Source organism: Colletes latitarsis, chromosome 2 (assembly GCF_051014445.1).
Source record: "Colletes latitarsis isolate SP2378_abdomen chromosome 2, iyColLati1, whole genome shotgun sequence".
Lineage (NCBI taxonomy): Eukaryota > Metazoa > Arthropoda > Insecta > Hymenoptera > Colletidae > Colletes > Colletes latitarsis.
The window spans coordinates 14,888,610-14,906,127 of NC_135135.1; the positions used below are offsets into that span (position 1 = coordinate 14,888,610).

Here is a 17,518-nt window from a genome sequence, read left to right on the forward strand (position 1 = left end):
CCCGTGATCCGTTCCAACGCAAATCCAATACGAACTACTTGACGAATTTTTCTACAAACCTGACGTTTCGTTCAGGGACAAATTTTACGAATAACCTTTTCGAAATTACGTTAGTCGGTGTAATTACGAATGTATTTAGCTTGCTTTCGTCGGGATCGATCGGCGTGTGGCGTCGTTCGAATTTGTCCGACATTTTAATTTAAATTTTGAATGACGCTAAAATTCCAGCTACAAAATTTTCGATTTAAAGTAGCCTTTCGACGGCAAAACGAGGTAAATTATGCAAAAACCGTCCACCAGGGAAATTTGTCTGAAATCCACTTGGAGATTAACGAGTGACTTTTGTGTTTACCGATTGCTAGCGAATTTCTTTATATTCTGACAGAATCGATTAAAATTGCGAGTAATTCTATTACGATGTCTATATTTGTTTCACTCGGAGTTGGGAACCCCTGCATTGCACGAAGCATAGAGTCGCTGTACAGATGGTGCAAATTAACTTAATTAGTCACCGATAAGATCTCGATTCTCCAGCGTCTCGAATAAGCCCGACGCGGCGATGATAAAGTTCGTTGCTCGCTGAATTGTATTTACTCAAAATTAGAGGTTCGAATAAAACGTTTCCCGTCGTCTCTGTCGCGTGTCCGGCGAAGAAAACTCGTTGCGTAACAGACGATTGTTGATTCTATAAAAAAATAAAAATGGGGAAACAATAGTTCTTTAATCGACCTGTGGAGAGAAAGTTGTGACAAACACGCGTCGGGTCGGAATACCAAGCGAATACAAGTCACGTAATCGACGCGTTCAAACTTTGTCAAACACCTGGCAACATCGATACACGATCGACACGTGTCTTCTTTTCTTATCGTCCTACCAGTCATCCTCGTAGAAAAGAAGTCGAGTGACGTTAAGTTTGATGACGTTGGAAGTTCTTATATATCATTTTTTAAACATCTTCAAAAATTAATTTTATCCGTTTGCCATATAATAACGAGTCTGACTCGTTACAAGTTTCTGATATCAAGTTTACACAATCATGAAGCTACTTGCATCAAGTCTTATATAAATCAACACATTTTTACATTCACGAAGTATTCGTAAAACAAATCTATTCTTTCTCGTCGCTATTCCTTGTACGAATAAATTTAGATAAAATTGGATACGTTTGAAAAATTATTTGGGATTAAATCGTTAGTCAAGGGGTTAAAATGTATTTCTTAGGTCCGGAACAGGGTATAAATAGCAAATTTTTGAATATTCGAGTCGAGTCGAATCGCGTTGTGGCGCGTTTTTAGAGTTTCGACGCTCGATAAACGGGATCGAACGAACGCTCGACGCTTCCGTCGCGTCGATAGCACAAAGTCGTCGTACTTCGCACGGAGACGAAACGTTTCGAGTAATGTTTTGCGGCGTGCTGATTGCGCTGCAGTCGGGAATCCACGTCGCCACGGCGATAAATAAGCCGCTTATGCTGTAATCTAATCCCGAGAGTCGAGAGCTTCCCTCGTGACTGTATATGCCGCGGAAATGTGTATTCGCATGGAGGAGATTGCCACTGATAAGACTACCGGGGGGACGTCAACGTCGCCGGAAGAAGATGGAACGTCGGCTACGGAATCCGTACTCTAATGGTCCCGCTGGTTTCGCATTTGATAATATTATATTTTGCTCGATGATATTTTCAGGATCAACAGTCGTTGGCCCCGCGACGCGTCGCTTCTGGCCCCTCGCGTTGTTTCGAACTCGAATTTCAAGAGATTTCCATAGAATTTGCGAACGTTTGTTCGACCCTGGAACCAGGGAAGATTTTCTCCGTTCCGATAGCCGCTGCTGGTGTTTGTCTAGGTTTGACACTGTTTTCACCGTGGGTTCATGCATATTCGTTTCGACCAAAAGGTGTCTTTCAGCACCTTTGGATGCTTATGTTATTTTTTAACTTGGAAAATAACTTGGAGTTAGAATCGTGAAAGGTGTCTTTTGGAAAGCGAATAAAATTAAAGAGTGGATTTTTAAAATGGCGATGCCCTGAACGTTTCTTCCACCTAGAAAGAAGCACACGCGCAAGGTGTGTATGCGTGTGATTGGTCGAGGACGTTGATAAGATCGACGATATGTGATCTCCGATGGCGTCAATGCGTGTGGTGGTAGGGGAGCTAGTAGACTGTGAATTAGTGTAGGGATGTGAACAGTCGTTAGGTGTCTTGTGGTAGGCGAACAGTAGTCGAGCTTCCACATGAATTTTCAATTGGTGAGTCTTAAGATATCCGTTTGAGGTTAAGTAAGCTCAGAGTAAATTTTCATAAAGCTCGTTTCAGGAATAGAAATAAAATAAAGCCACTGATTCTTTCACAAGAAAAATTACAAACGACTCTTCTCGTTATAAATTTACTTCCAAATCGTGTTTTTCTGAACCAAAGTCATGTATTCAGACGAGTTTTATTTTAGCCATTTATTACAGAATCATGCAAGATCGCAAATAGTGAAAAATCATGTTACCGATCGTTGCAGCGAGATCAGAGACATCATAATTAAACCAGTATAGTGTATAAACGAAATTCAGTAGCTTTATTTATCACCTGGGTTTTGCTCGCGTTGTATCGGTTTAAAAAATCCGGCAAAACAAAATCTACGTTCATGTTTTTCTTTTTTATTTATTTTTTGCGCGAACAACACCCGTTATGTAATATTTCTCCAAGTCGGAAACATGCCTTTATCGAAATATGTTTTTGAGTTACAGCAGAACAAACGTTCGAACATACAAACAATTTTAAAAATACATTTTCCGATACCGTTAAATAAACTCGAAAGTATCACGAATTTACACGAATTTGCAATATGTACTTTTACATTAACAACGTTATTTTATGCTTTTTTAATTAACAACCAGATCAATCAAAGCATTCGCAAAGTAAAAAATTATCAATACAGTTTGATCTTTTCCAGTTTCAACGCTTCACAGATTTTTCTTTTTCTCGATATCATTTTATCAATGAACGAGTAAAGTTCTTATTAATATCGTGAATGAACGCTTTCGTCCAGTCACACGCACAGAAAACACTGCTGAATCGACCCTACCAGTTTCCTGTTACAAAACGCATCAATGGTCGGTTGACAATTTTTGGCACGCAATTCTTCATTTTTTGCAAGCTCAGAACACCATCAGCGCGGAGAACAGAAAAACGATCAACCAGTTCGCGTATTTTTTTAGTCGATTAAATATAAGAACGAAATACTGTCAGAAATTTATTTCCTGAATTATTTGCTAGGTAAATTAAGCAGACCTCATCGGAGGATACCTTTGATTTCGTCGGCTAAAATTGAGGTATTCTTGTTCATTTTATGGGCAGATGGCTTTCCGCGACTAGTTCTATAGATGATTCGATTGCCGTGCTGATTGGAATCCGTCCAATTAAAGCAATACTAGCAGATGCTGGATCCAGGGCGCGGGAACGGACACGGGGGGGAATATTATTCGAAACATTTGGAAAACGTGACGTCGATTTTGGGCGTCTTATGTTTACCGATCCCCTCGATTTCCATTTCGAAAACCAATACTCGACGCAAAGCTCGAAGAGATTCAAACTTTTCGTCGAAGGCAACTTTGTGTCGAGTTGCACGCAGATGCCGTGGCATTGTTTCGCTATAAACGAATATTTATGAGACTCGCGTTTTTTACTGAAGGAGCCAAGTTACGAGCGAATGTAAAATTTATAAACGGATACAATTTTTTATCGAACTTTATGGGCACGACACCGTTTCCCGTTTAGCGTCGGAATAAAGTTCGAAGATTGTGGATCGATACGATATTAACACCTTCTCGATTGAACGACGTTAACGACGCGTCTTTTCGCGTGATGAAACGTCTTCGATGTCCTTTTTTTATGCACAGTATTAATATTCTGTTTTATGTCTTACCGTAACACGGACAATGGCAGTTGTGTCACTTTATTCTGAACCTCGTAACGCGTTTCCCTTTTATCTACTCTTTCTTTCGCGTCGATGAAAGTGTCAATAATTGACGACCTAAAGAAAGTTGTCAGAAGCGTTATTTTTTTTATCAATTTAACGTTGAGGAAATGTAATTGCCTGTAACAATCGAACTACGCGTAGTTCTGTTAGATTAATCGAGTCCCAAATAGCTTGAGACGCGCTAAAAATATTTTTGTTACCCGAAGGAAAAATGTTTAGGACTCGGAGAGCTGAATATCGCTGTATCGTGAGTAGCTCCAAGAATGAAAAACCAAAAATCCGAAGCATAATCTCCCGTGAATTTATATTAGTAATATAAGTATCTTTAAAACATTTAGAGATTTAAATCGGGTAATACGTTCTACGTTTTCGTGTTACTCTATTTTTAATATAGAGTTTGCCTTGCATATAATCGGTCCCTCAGATTATTCGTTCGAAAGCACGCGATATAATGGAAATACTATTTTATGCTATTAGACGGAGAATTGGCGAATTAACGACGGTTACAAAGAGTGATTTGCCATGTTCGATACAACGAAGACCTGTTGAAACGCTATGGCGCCGTTCCACTTGCAATGCATCGTTTCGTTTTCACAACACGGTCCTCTTAACTTTGCATTTCCCGTCTCGATTTTCCGACGGAACGCAGCCAGCAACAAAAGCTCTCGCGACAGACAGGGTGGGAGGGCAGCGTTTCATTTCGGGTTTATTACGCTGTTGAATTAGGTCGACGCTTTACGAGGCGAACTTTACATCGAAACGGTGCTTTACGACGACCAGCGTATCGGAAAACGAAGTGTCGCGGTCCCGAAATCGAAATCTTTCAACGAAGCTCCCCGTTTCTCCGACTCTCGCCTCGTTCAATTTTCTTTTCGATTAACGTCCTTGAATATTGCGTTTCACTGGAACAGTTTTGACCATAGCTATCGACAAGGTTCGTGAACTCAAACCTTCTTCAAATTTAACTCTTCTAACATGGTAGATCATGGGTCTCTATTGCTAGGGTTTATCATTTTACAGATAAGTAAAGCATATTTTCTATTAGAAATTAACTACAGAAGATAATCTTCGAATTAAAAATCAACTATCTATAGCTCATTTCCATAACAAATTTGAAATTTTTTAATTTTGTCGAAAAATTTCTCCATCTTCCTGAATTTTTTTCTCGAAAGTGCGAAGGATTTCAAAGGTACGTGTATTCACCGAAAATGATTGTAATTGACCCTTCCAATCAAAAATAATTTTTCCAGAACGATTTGAAATTTTTCAATTTAAATTTTTGATAACTTAACGAAGCCTCAATCAAGAAATTGATATTCTTGATTTTCGTCTTATTTCGGCCTCTAGAATCTCCCATTAAAATTTTTCCCAGATATGGCCGAACACCCTGTATATTAATTAATGGTGACTATCCAATATTCACGAACTGATTTTATCGAAAGGAAACGTGTTTTTTCATAATGAAAATTTGTGTAAAGTATTTCTTTCATTGTGGATGTTTAAATAGAAGTATTTGAAGCTTGCAACTATTGACTTTGGTGGAATATATCGTGGTATATACGATGACTGTTCGTTTCAAGTTCGCCGAATGGTACGTATCTCGTATCGAAGCCGAGTTGGATAATTGATGTTGACGCAGCACGACCTATCTTATCACTCGGTTTTCCGTTTATCGTATCGATTTGCGAGCAAAACCCTGGCAGATGCGGTACGCGAATAACGCGCGCACGTTTTCACTCGGAAGAAGCTCTATTCTCGACGAAACGGCGAGCATCGATGCGAATTTCGATAAGCTCTCATATTCTGTTGCGCAGCGCACCGTTGAAATTGCGATACTCAACTTTTTGTTCGCCCAGAACGACATAAATTGGCTTCCAGACACGCGAGGAGGAATTATTATCACGTACGTCGGCCATTCACACTATTTACCAACAATTTTTATCAAGGTACGTAACAGTGGTTCTTGAAACCATATTCAAAGCGCCCCATCTCCATCAAAAAATTTTTCAGAGTATCTTCTCTTTTAAAAAATTGTTTAATTTGGTAGAAATTGTTTATCGAAAACGTATCATTGGATTAGTGAATTACTTCGCGAACAGAGAGAAGAAAATATGGTTGATCCGGTAAAATAATTTTATTAGAAGAAACTGGATCACATTTTTTGCAATTTTTATTACACTTTTTAGCTTCCTTCCTCGATTATTTATTGGTGCTAATCATCGATGGCCCCAATTATAAAACTATTTAAAAAGTTGCAAGTCGATTAGCAAGTTCTTGCTTTCATCAGCAGATTCAGGTTGTTATAATAGGGATATTATAAGACGAGAAATCGACAGTCTGTCGATGTTCGCGCTGTTCAGTGACCGACACCCCTAATAACATTAACCCAGAAAAGTTTGAAACGACTTCTTTTTACATTCGATCTTTGTGGAAAAAGATAAATAACAAGGAAACCAATTACCTAATACACTACTTACTCCACTTTCTCAGTAAAACTAGCATGACCGCGCAAACTTTTCCTCAACGCCGAGGGAAATCAATATGGCCGCGAGGCTTACCGTCTGACTTCTTTGATGCGATGGAGGTTCTTTTTTTGTTCCATTCGCTCGTACGACAATTGTAATCTGATTTCTCAGCGAATGCAGTGCTTGGTTTTCAGTAACTACTCTTTCTAAAATAGAGAAACTATGGAGCCCAATACGTAACTAAAAGGGTTGTTTATATTTTCTTCGGCTCAACTTTTAACATTGCTATTCTTAAGTGATTACGGTGAAATTTTGAAAAACTAGCAATATTGTAGAACTCCCTGTACACTCTAAGACCGTACGCCCGAAACTTTAAAGCTATTTTTCTCCAAACGACAGTTTCTCGAAGCTGGTTAACGTAATATCTGAGGAACCGATATACCGTTTTTATTAAATCTCTTCCCACCGTACGAGCCAAATTTAATTTCACATCGGTTTTTTCAAAGTTGTATAATCTTTTCAATTTTCGAGCCTCTTTCTTTGTTTCGATCTAGACAATATCCACATTTCTTTTGTACCCATTAATTGCAACGATTGCAAGCTTAAGAAATATAATTAAAATAAATGCAACTACAATGTACGACCGTGACGTGATCCCTTAGCAGCAAACAGAAATTACACCATGAATTTCGTTAATGATAGTCGAAATCACTGTCGTTATCAGTTGGCGGGTATTGTAATGATGTTCTCTTCGAGCTATGGATCGGACGATCTGCATGACGTTTCAATGTGTGTCTGAAATTTATGCCAATATCGTCTGCAATTACTATCGGATTAATATTCATGGAATAGTTCCGTTATACTGATTGTTATTTGCAATTTGTTGGCCGTATGTATGGCCAGATGAAATTTCCAGCTTGCTCGATAATAAAGTACGCTAATGAAATAACCAGCGAATGCACCAGAATATTTAGGTTGCACATTTTAGGCGCTTTCAATCTAATTATTAAATATTCAATGGATTTGCTCTTCCCACTATAATTACAAAGGGAATAAATCTACAGTATTCTTCGTTCGAAATAATTTTTATATAATACACGGATATATTTAATCGTGCGTGTTCGGTAAACCGAGGCAGCCAGTCATTCTTGCGCGCAAGTATCCAATTTAAGCAACCTTATTCCACTGTGGTTGTTCAAAGCGAGCACGTCAAGCACGCAACGATAAAATGCCAGCGACGGTTTAACGACGCTAAAAGATTTTCATCACATTTCCCGATGTCGTTCCGTAGCCATTTTGCGGCCACGAGTGTGAAGAGTAGAATAATCCGGCGGATAATGCCGGATAACGGGATTGACTTTTCGCGAGCAGTCGTTCGGATCGATCGTAACTAGCGACTTCCTCTGTACGATCGAACGAGATCATCGCGGGCGAAACTTTGCGTGGAATTGCAGCCACGAGAAGAAGTTGGGCTTATAAAGTCGGAACCTTTCGACGTCCCCGGTGCACTTTTGTTCCAACGGGGAAGCAGCCTCCGATCGCGGACCGAACCGTCAAACGGTACTAATTACGTTTCTACAGCGAGATTCGAGATATGCTTTCGAGAAGACGCTTCCAACTAGACCCGAGGATCAATTTGCTCGCGTAGAAACTGGGATTATGATCTTAATTCCCTTTCAAATTGCTCCCGACTCTGAGCTTGGCTCTCGAACGCCGAGCGTACATCGATCGATGCGAGAACACGTCGCAATGCACATTTTAACAGCCCAGGAACTATCTTTCGAAACTTGTACAAATTTTTATGGAAGAAGAGTTCTTCTCTTGGGGAGTCCATTTTGTTTATTTATTCACGGGATTAAATTTAGTGTAGGATTTAACAAAGAGAATTGCATTTAGAATAAATGTACAAATGATATACAGGGTGTTCGGCCACCCCTGGGAAAAATTTTAATGGGAGATTCTAGAGGTCAAAATAAGACAAAAATCAAGAATACTAATTTCTTGATGAAGGCTACGTTGAAAAGTTATTAAGGTTTAAAGTTCCGCCCGTACTGAATTTTTTTCTAGAAAGTGGGTAGGATTTCGGGGGTGGGTCTATTCACTAAAAATTATTGTAATTGACCCCTGCAACTGAAAATAATTTTTTCAGAACGATTTGAAAAAATGTATTTTCACCGAAAAATTTAGATACCCCCTTGTCGATTTCTCTTAAAAATTCGTTTTTGATTTTTAGTAATTTTGTTTGACGCCCTACAGAAAAGTTGTCTAATACTTTTTTGTAGGTACCCATGAGCTCTACTTCAGAGAAAAGTTTCATTGAAATATATTCACTGTTGTAGGAGTTATGGCTGTTTGAAAATTGGACCATTTTTATGGGGTTTTTCTCATTTTGCGGAGTCAAGGACCAACTTTTCGAATATTTTTGCGATTTGTACATATTCTCCATCAAAATGCGCGTAGTTTGCTTTTTTAAACATTGAAATTGTCCAATCCGTTCAGAAGTTATGACGTTTTAAAGATTCGCACGAAAATTCGGGCAGACATTTCTGGCCATAAATTACATTTTCGATTAGGAATTTTTTTCTCGAAACTGAGTAGGATTTCGGAAGTATGTGTATTCACCAAAAATGATTGTAATGGACCCCCGTAACTAAAAATAATTTTTTTAGAACGATTTGAAATTTTTTAATTTTGTCGAAAAATTTCACACCTACTTGAATTTTTTTCTCGAAATGGGGTAGGATTTCGGGGGTATGTCTAATGACCAAATATGATTGCAGTTGACCCCCGCAACCGAAAATAATTTTTCTAGAACGATTTGAAATTTTCGAATTTAATTGTTAATAACTTTTTAACGAAGCCTCCATCAACAAATTGATATACTTAATTTTCGTCTTATTTTGACCTCTAGAATCTCCTATTAAAATTTTTTCCAGGGGTGACCGAACACCCTGTATAAACGAATTTGAGATACACCAAGCACACAATCTTTTTACACAAATTAGTGATTAGAATAGATTAAGAATCACGTCTGTCTTTCATAGCCATTCGTTTCGACTACATTTTCAACCCTTAAATTAACATTCAATGAAACTACTGCGTGGCACAAATATTCAATACAAATCTCCTACATTATTAAAGAAAGAGATACAAGTATAGAAGATGGTTACATAACAAAGATAAACAGAAAAAGAAAATTGAATGTTATGAAGTATGAGGCTGACTGTAAATAATTATGCCAAGTAAAGAATATTTAAATGATAGATTTGAATGGTTAAAAACATCGATCAAACCTATTGGGGTAAATGAACAAATGATTATAAGAGTTATAGAAGCTATGCAGTGTTCGATGCTGTTCTACGCGAAATGATTCAGAACGACGTAGTATTTTGGAAAAAATATTAAATTTAAACATTTAGATCAGACCATTAAGTACCTTATTAACAAAGAGTAAGTTAGCTATTTTTTTGTAGTGTTCAAGTGTGGTAAAATTTAATTTGGTCAGAACGTAATCGCAATCATGAAAATATCTAGACATACGATCACCACTATGATAAGCAGCTAAGCGTAAAAATTTGTGGTCCTTCAAGAGCGTGAATGTAGGTATTGCAGTAAGGGGACCAGATTAGCGAGCCATATTCCAAGATTCGTCCAACCAGTGTGCAGTATAGTAATCTTCGTGTGTTTCTAACGTTGAAAAGTCTAGCAGTTCTATGAATATGAAAATTCTTTATTCATTGAAATGTCTTGGAGATCCCGAAACGTCGTAGCTTTTAATTAAGCAAAGTTATCGTAGTTTCCTTTCGCCACAAATAGCGATATAAATACCCAAATAGTTTGAAAACCACTCGTCGTCGTCGTTTATAACTAGTTTTAGCGACCCCGTCTCTGCAAAATGTCCCTCGGAAATTGCGGGGATTCGGAGCAACTACTCTCGTTTAATGCATCTCCGAATCCGGGTAACAGATTGATGTTCGAAAGCCCCTTTCGTTGCATGTTCGAAAAGAAGTGGTCCTCGAAAGCGTCGAAACTTTTGCTTCGTGTTTCGGACCGCAAAGTTGCGAGTCGGGAGTCAATCCGTTAAAAATCGCGACAACGTCCCTGCGCGACTCCGGAACTCGACCCGCTTGGTCCGCTTCCTTTGCGCCGGAAGCTTCCCTTTGACGTCGTTGGCCCCACCTCCCGCCTCCCGCAGGACCACCCTGGCGCGCGTAGTTTCCCTCTTTTCGTTCGAAAGGACGATCGCGAGCTGCAGTTTTTCGCAGCTCACGAGTCCTTTGACACGGGCCCCGAGAGCTCCACTGCAGTGTTTTCCTCCGGCCGAGTTTCTGGCGGATATCCAAAAAGCCTAGCCCTTTACTAACTTTCTCTCTGTCTCTCTTGCCTCTCTCTTGCCTCTCCCCCCCACACACACAACTCTCACTCCGCACTCTTTCTGTTTTTCTCTGTCCCACTCCGGGTTCGTGACATCGAGTGGGCGGATTTATATCCGGCGCACGAGAGAGCTGGATGCCTATCTACGTTTCGCGTTCCAGTTGTTTGTTCCGACGTTCCCCGGACGGTTCGGTTCGCTTTAGAGTCTCCCCTGATAGTTCGCGGTTTACTACGGGGGCGACTCTTTCCTTCCACGATGCGGATTTATACGTCAGGACGGAAGAACGCGACGCGACCCCGGCCACTTTGCTCGGGCTAACATCCACTCCCGCCACCGTTAAATTACGATCGATAAAACTCGTAACCGATTTACGGCGACTCCGTAGATTCGTTTCGCGCGTTTGGGAATAGCGTGGATCATGGATTCTTAATTCCGTTTTCCACGGGATTCCTCGGGGGTCCCATAAACTTAAACCCCTGAAACGAAATTTCGCCCCAGCCTCTGACGGATGGGGGATCGAAGCATTCCGACGAATTAATTAGTGGCTCTTGGACCCTTGGTGGTTTTGTTTTTCCATTCGAACGTCCTAAAAGAGTCCATTATGGTTTTCCAATCGATTTTTAAAGGCAGATTTTGTCCATTAACTGTCGTGGCTGTGATGAGATTGCAGGAGGAAAAGAAACGAAAGGAGAAGAAACATTGAATGGTCAGTCGAGGAGTGCGTAAATAGGAATAGGTTGGTCGAGTGTTTGTGAGGGAGACAAGAGCACAGTCCTCTGATGGCAATTATCAGATATTAACCCTTAAGGGAGGAAACTACTGTGATAGTTGAAAATAAAGGCAATTTTCAAGAATTTTTTCGACGTAACTATGAGATTTTTTCTGATAAATGTTTAGTGTTTTCGAAAGTATATTTCTTGAGCTACTTCTTGTAAAAATATTAATTATTATAGCCATAATAGGAACCAGCGTGAGAGGCCATCAAAAGTTTGTTAGAAACGGGCGGACGTGTAATTTTTCACTGCAAGTTGTGAAACAAGAAATCATGCAATTTTCTTAAACTGTAAGACAATAGCTTCAGTTGCACGTACGGATTTTTAAAAAATAATTATTTATTATAAAGTGGTGGAACTTTGAAGGAAAAATCTCAAAAAACTGTGACAAAATCAATATTTCTTTTAACGTCACGTTGAAACTAATTACTCGTGTATTAGAAGTCACCATACAAAATTTAAAGTAAGTCGAATGAAAATTGACTAACACGAACAATTCGTGTTTTAATTATTATAATTACCCGCTATCAAATTTGATTTCTGCTTACGTAACAGAAAAAGAAAGTCGCATGTTAGCGAACGAATCAAAAAATTAAACCCACCGCCGACGCTTAACGCGTTACGTATCGATTTCAGATTTCCTCGACTCATTAACCAAAGTCCAATAACTCATTCCAACGTCTGAGCAGCGAATCTGGAATCATCGTACGTATCTTAAACGAACAGCTCGATAACGATCATAAATTGCGTCAATTACGTGCCAGCGAAATGTCAAGTTGCTTCGGAGTTTTAATTGCCCGTGCTTCATCAACATCCCTTGAACTAGATACAGCTGCATTCGAGCGCATCCGTTGCATCCAAATCTCTTGGAATCTTCTAAAATTCGAATAATTAGTATCTTTGCGAGAGTGGAAAGTTCCTTAATTGCTATTCGATTATTTTGAGACCGTTTAAATCGCAAACGATGCTTTCGTTCTTCCCGTGATTGGACTCGAGACATTTCGCCACTGAGATTCGAAGAAGAAATTTCCACAGCGACCGATTTAAAAATATTTAAATCGATCCTAATAATATTCCGCGATTAGACGCGTCTCGCGGCTCAGAGCGGGCGCATCCGGTGTCCCCGCGTGGCTGTGGTTCGTCAGCGGATTAGAATCGTCCGATTTGTCGTACGGTCGTAAGATTTAGTCGCGGAAGATTATTTAAATTGTGCAACCCGGCTCGACGATTACCGTTGCGGTCTCGCTAATTGCATCGGCCGGTTGCAGCGGCCGGTGAAACGCGGCGCATGCCCGCAGAATAGAAACGATTGGCTGCGACGAGCGCGGGTGGCTGCCTCGAAATTCCCTGGCGAAATTTTGCCGCTAATAAACACCGTGATCCGGCGCAAGCTTCGTCTCGTGTAATCCCGATAATTGGTAGGAATTCGACGGTTCTCCGGCGGTGGTTTTCGCATTCCCCCCCGAGAGACGCGACGACGGCGTGTCGCCTTCTGACATTTTCGCGCGGCGGCGAAACCGCGTCTCTGTCGTCGTTTTGCGAAATCGCGTTGTTTATTCGACCACCGCGAATTAATAGATCGCACGGTCGCACGCTCGACGCGCGGGCCCCGTCGATCGAATTGCTCAATCGCTAACAAATCGGGCTCGCGCCTTGCAATCCCGACGTACGTCTGCTGATTATGAATTAAAATTGTGGCAGGATGTTACGAAAGAGTCTAGGGACTCGTAGTACTCACTGTCAAGGGGAGAACCCTGACTGTATCGTTTGGATTTTAAGTATCTTTTGTATGCAAATTGATAGTCGTCACGCACTGCGTTGATATACGAGGAACGTTGACCGTAGTTACTTGAGAGTTTTTAAGATCGTAGTTAATTTAACGATGCACCGTGAATATAATAAGGGGCCTTGTCGTGGGAGCGACGGTGACACGTTGCGTGGCTTGTAAATCGGAAGTTTATCGATCGAATCTCGGTTAAATATCGCTAAACTTCCGATTTACAAGCCACGCGACGTGTCGCGGCCTCTGGCGCTTATATTCATAGTACATCGCTAGGTGTGTAATTTTAATTAATTGTATCTTGGAAACGTTATCCCCGTGCAAAAGAAAATTTAATTCTGTACTGCATGTCTTGTATTTTAGAATTCGATATAGCAGAGAACAAAATAGTATTTGGATCCTAAAAGAAAACGTCAGGCGAAGCTGCGAGTCAAAGAATGATGCAAATATTAGAGTAAAGTGTGCAAAGTAACGTAAGAGAGCAGAAGTTCCAAGAGAAAGCGAAAACGGGGAAACTCGATGTAACAAAATTCCTAAACCAGTCAATAGCATTCCTGAATCAGAAATCGTGGCAAGAGACGTGTCTAGAATAAACAAACAAACTGGATCCTATTAATTGCCTATTTAATGCTGCTTGAACAGGTTGACATATTCGATTAATATATCAAAGTAGTCGACGTTAACGCACATACTTTTTGCACTTGTTACGACTTCATTTATAATTTAATGGCAATGAAGAGGATGAGTTTCTAATAGAAGATACTCGAAATCTTATCTTCTCGATGTATCTTCTAACGTGTATTTTATTTTTCCAGGTGAATGTTTATCTCCTATCTAGAATAAAAATCTTAATCGTACATAGTCATTGGAGAACGTGTAATATTTGAAAATATCCTGTCTTTATTGTATCAAATCTTATCGAAAACACAATTTTGAAGAGCTACTTTTGTTTTCGACGAATTACATATAAACCATCGTGTTTAGTTTTTGTTTTATTTATTAAACGAACGACTGAATTTGCATAATGGGCCATTTTCATCTATTTCGACAACACTTTGGATTGCTTTTCTTGGCACTCCTATGGGAGAGGAGTTCAGGATTACAAAGAGTGTAGCCCGAGCCTTCTAAGGCCATAAATCTAGGTGGTCACTGTTTCAGCGAATGAGGCAACGGGAGAAAGTGTCCGGATCGGGTAAACAGATATCCGAAGGCACAAATTTTCTTAGAAAATATCTTGTTTGCATCGTAATTTAAATAAACAATTCTACGAGCACACGTTTCCATCCTCGCTTGCTCGTACACTTAACTTTTACTTTGCACGATCCTTTAGTAGCTCTTAAATTGTCGTTTAAATATGCAGAGCCATTGGCATTAATCTTTAAATACGTTGGACAGAATTTTGCCGGATAAAATCGTAGAAAATGGACGAACGTTGTTATTTTTCGGAGGCACTTGTTGCATAATAACTCGCTATAAATTTCAATCGCGAAAGTATTAACTGTTGCAGATAATTACTTCCTACTTAAAGCAATATCGAACTCTCGAAACGTTTTAGCAGCACTTAAGCAAGTATTACGAACTGCATCTAATCAAGATTAAACTTCCAATGTCGCGTTGCAGTTCATTCATTCATCTTTATATCTAATAATTATATTTAGAACGAGTATTAATTTTATCCGCTGCAAGCTAAAACGTTGCTTGCGAACGATCAATGATTCAGGGTCTCCGTTCGATCGATTTTGTTTGCGCAATTGTACAATATTCTGTCGACACGGTTCAGTGGTTATTCAACGGTACAGTAAATTGCTGCTTTTATAAATTACATCGTCGTTGCTCGCTATCATCAATTATTGACGATAGACAAAAGGAAAATATCGCGTAAATTTGCAGGTAATCAGACGCAGACTATCAGCAGTCGCTTAATTAATACCGGCCACTGTAATATTAATAAACGCGAGTTAGCCAGCAGAATTCCACCTGTTATAACGTGTAAGCGATTCGTTCGATCTATGTCGCGTTTGCACGTAATTTCACCCTTTAGTTGCTAGAAAAAAATGGCAATTGTCTTGTCAGAAATATCCAAGGAACTCTAAACAAAAACAAAGAATAAAATTATGTTATATCACAGATATTAAAATTCATTTATTCGATTTATTTTTTAACCCTGTATAAATCGTAGAATCACACCCGAAGGGTTAAACTGTTTCCGTGGTCCATTAATTACGCCAGGCAGGCTTTCATGTTTCCTTTATTTCCTTCCACCTCGGGGAATGCTGTTTGTAAAACGTCCGTGTCCCGTTCGAGCGAGATACCGATATTTCCTCGAATTCGACGCTCTGTCGATAGTTTGACAAGATTGATGAGTTTGCCCCGCGAGCCTCGAGTCCGGACTCTCGAGAAACTCGAAGAAGGAAACCAGGCAGATTTCCCGCTTCGCTGTCTGCCGCCAAGTTGCCTCTTAACGAAAGATCCGGTTGATTCTTCACGCAAATGATCCACCTGGATCACGGTCCCTCGAGCATGCGAACGAGTTTGCGCGGAAAATTGCGTTGTATCTCCAAATACGGGCGCCGCTTCTTTGCGTTATACTTCGACAGTGGAAAAGTTTCGAGGTCGATTAAGTTCACGTTCACGGATCCATCGAACTCGAATTTTACTTATTCGCGTAACTGTACGCGAGTTACGCTCGTGTTATAATATCGATTTTTACTGAGCAGCGATGTTAATTTTACGTATGAATTCATCGATTTAACAGTAATACGTACACGTATGTTCGTTTCGCGATGGATACATCCCGTTGCATCGAAGAGCATCGAAGATGATAAGATCACGATATCAGTATCTGACGGGAGAAGACTCGTTTCAAAGAGTCGAACAAAAATTGATAAGTATCCTATTACGATCGATTGCTCGGCCACTCGTGCATCGGTATCGGGACGAGAGATTCTTACAAATAGAAACTGACGAATCTCGGCGTAGAACGAGTCACTTTAAGTGGTATTTATCGGACCACTAGAATTCGAATTAGTTCCTGGACTCTTCGGATGCTTTTAACGAAATCAATTTCCTCCGGAGTAACAAGGGGCAAGTCGAGGCCACGACGGGGTCGGGGAACGGTTATATGTTTTTCTTCTAAAACCCGTTACATTCGTAATACGTTATCGAAAGTGTAGCACGTTAATTATGCAGTGGCGTTGCTCGATATTTCCACCGAGTTTTCCGATGATCGATGTAGGGGGTAGGAAAAGTGGACAGAAGCGGAATAAATCGCGACGATTGTTTCCATAAAACTCGCCGGACAGGCAAAGAAAGCGGAGTTTGTAATTAAATGGAGAGTCGTTGCGCGGTATCGTTTTCATCTCCCCAATTAATTTTCCGTTACGCTCGACGAACACTCGTCGGACGAGGTCTTTAATTACCGTACGAGCGCGAAAATTACCAGTTTTCGCGACGCTAAGGTCGCTGGAACGACTCTAACGAGAACAATTGGAAACAGTGTCGCGGATGAGGAGGGACTCGTTGAAATTTTTAATTAAGAACGCTCGACGATCGTCCGTCGATCTTTCGCGGAGGATCGATCGCAATTAGACGCGGGGATTGGAGGTTCGCGACGAACAATCGCGAAACAAACGAAAGAGAAACCGCACGATCGGAGGCGTCACGGGCCACTCGAGATTCCTGGGGCCTCTCTTCTCGTGGACGAAACGTTTCCTCGTTAGATATGGCGGCAGACGCGATAGGTCGAGTCTCGAACTATGTGTGCCACTCGGTGAAGAGGATAACAGAGGTCTTCCACGGGAGACCTCCGTCGCCATTGGGAAAGTGTGCCATCGAAAGGTCAACGTTTACTTGTTTCTTGAGGAGAAGCAAACGTTTTCTTCTTCCTCTTCAGCCGGGATTGAAAGATCTTTGTACTCCGGTTCGCCTCCTTTTCGTTATGTTCCCTTTCTGTTCTCGGGATGCTGCTTTTGTGTACGTTTCTCCTCTCCGTCAGCGCGCCGGAGTTCCTTTTTCGTCCTTCGATACGTAACGTTACTGGCCGTTGTTTCGTTCGGTAATTCCTTATTTGTTCGCCGCTGTCTTTGTACCGAATTGATAGCACCGATGATTCCAAATCGCTACGCGCCGTCTCTCATTTTTCTATCTCATCGACTTT

The 17,518-nt window shown here is 40.5% G+C and overlaps 1 protein-coding gene across 9 annotated transcripts in view; it reads left to right on the plus strand.

Annotated features, from left to right (window-relative positions):
• Window positions 1-17,518, plus strand: part of Pgant9 (polypeptide N-acetylgalactosaminyltransferase 9) — a 322,236-nt gene that overhangs the window by 99,600 nt on the left and 205,118 nt on the right. The window lies entirely within an intron of this gene.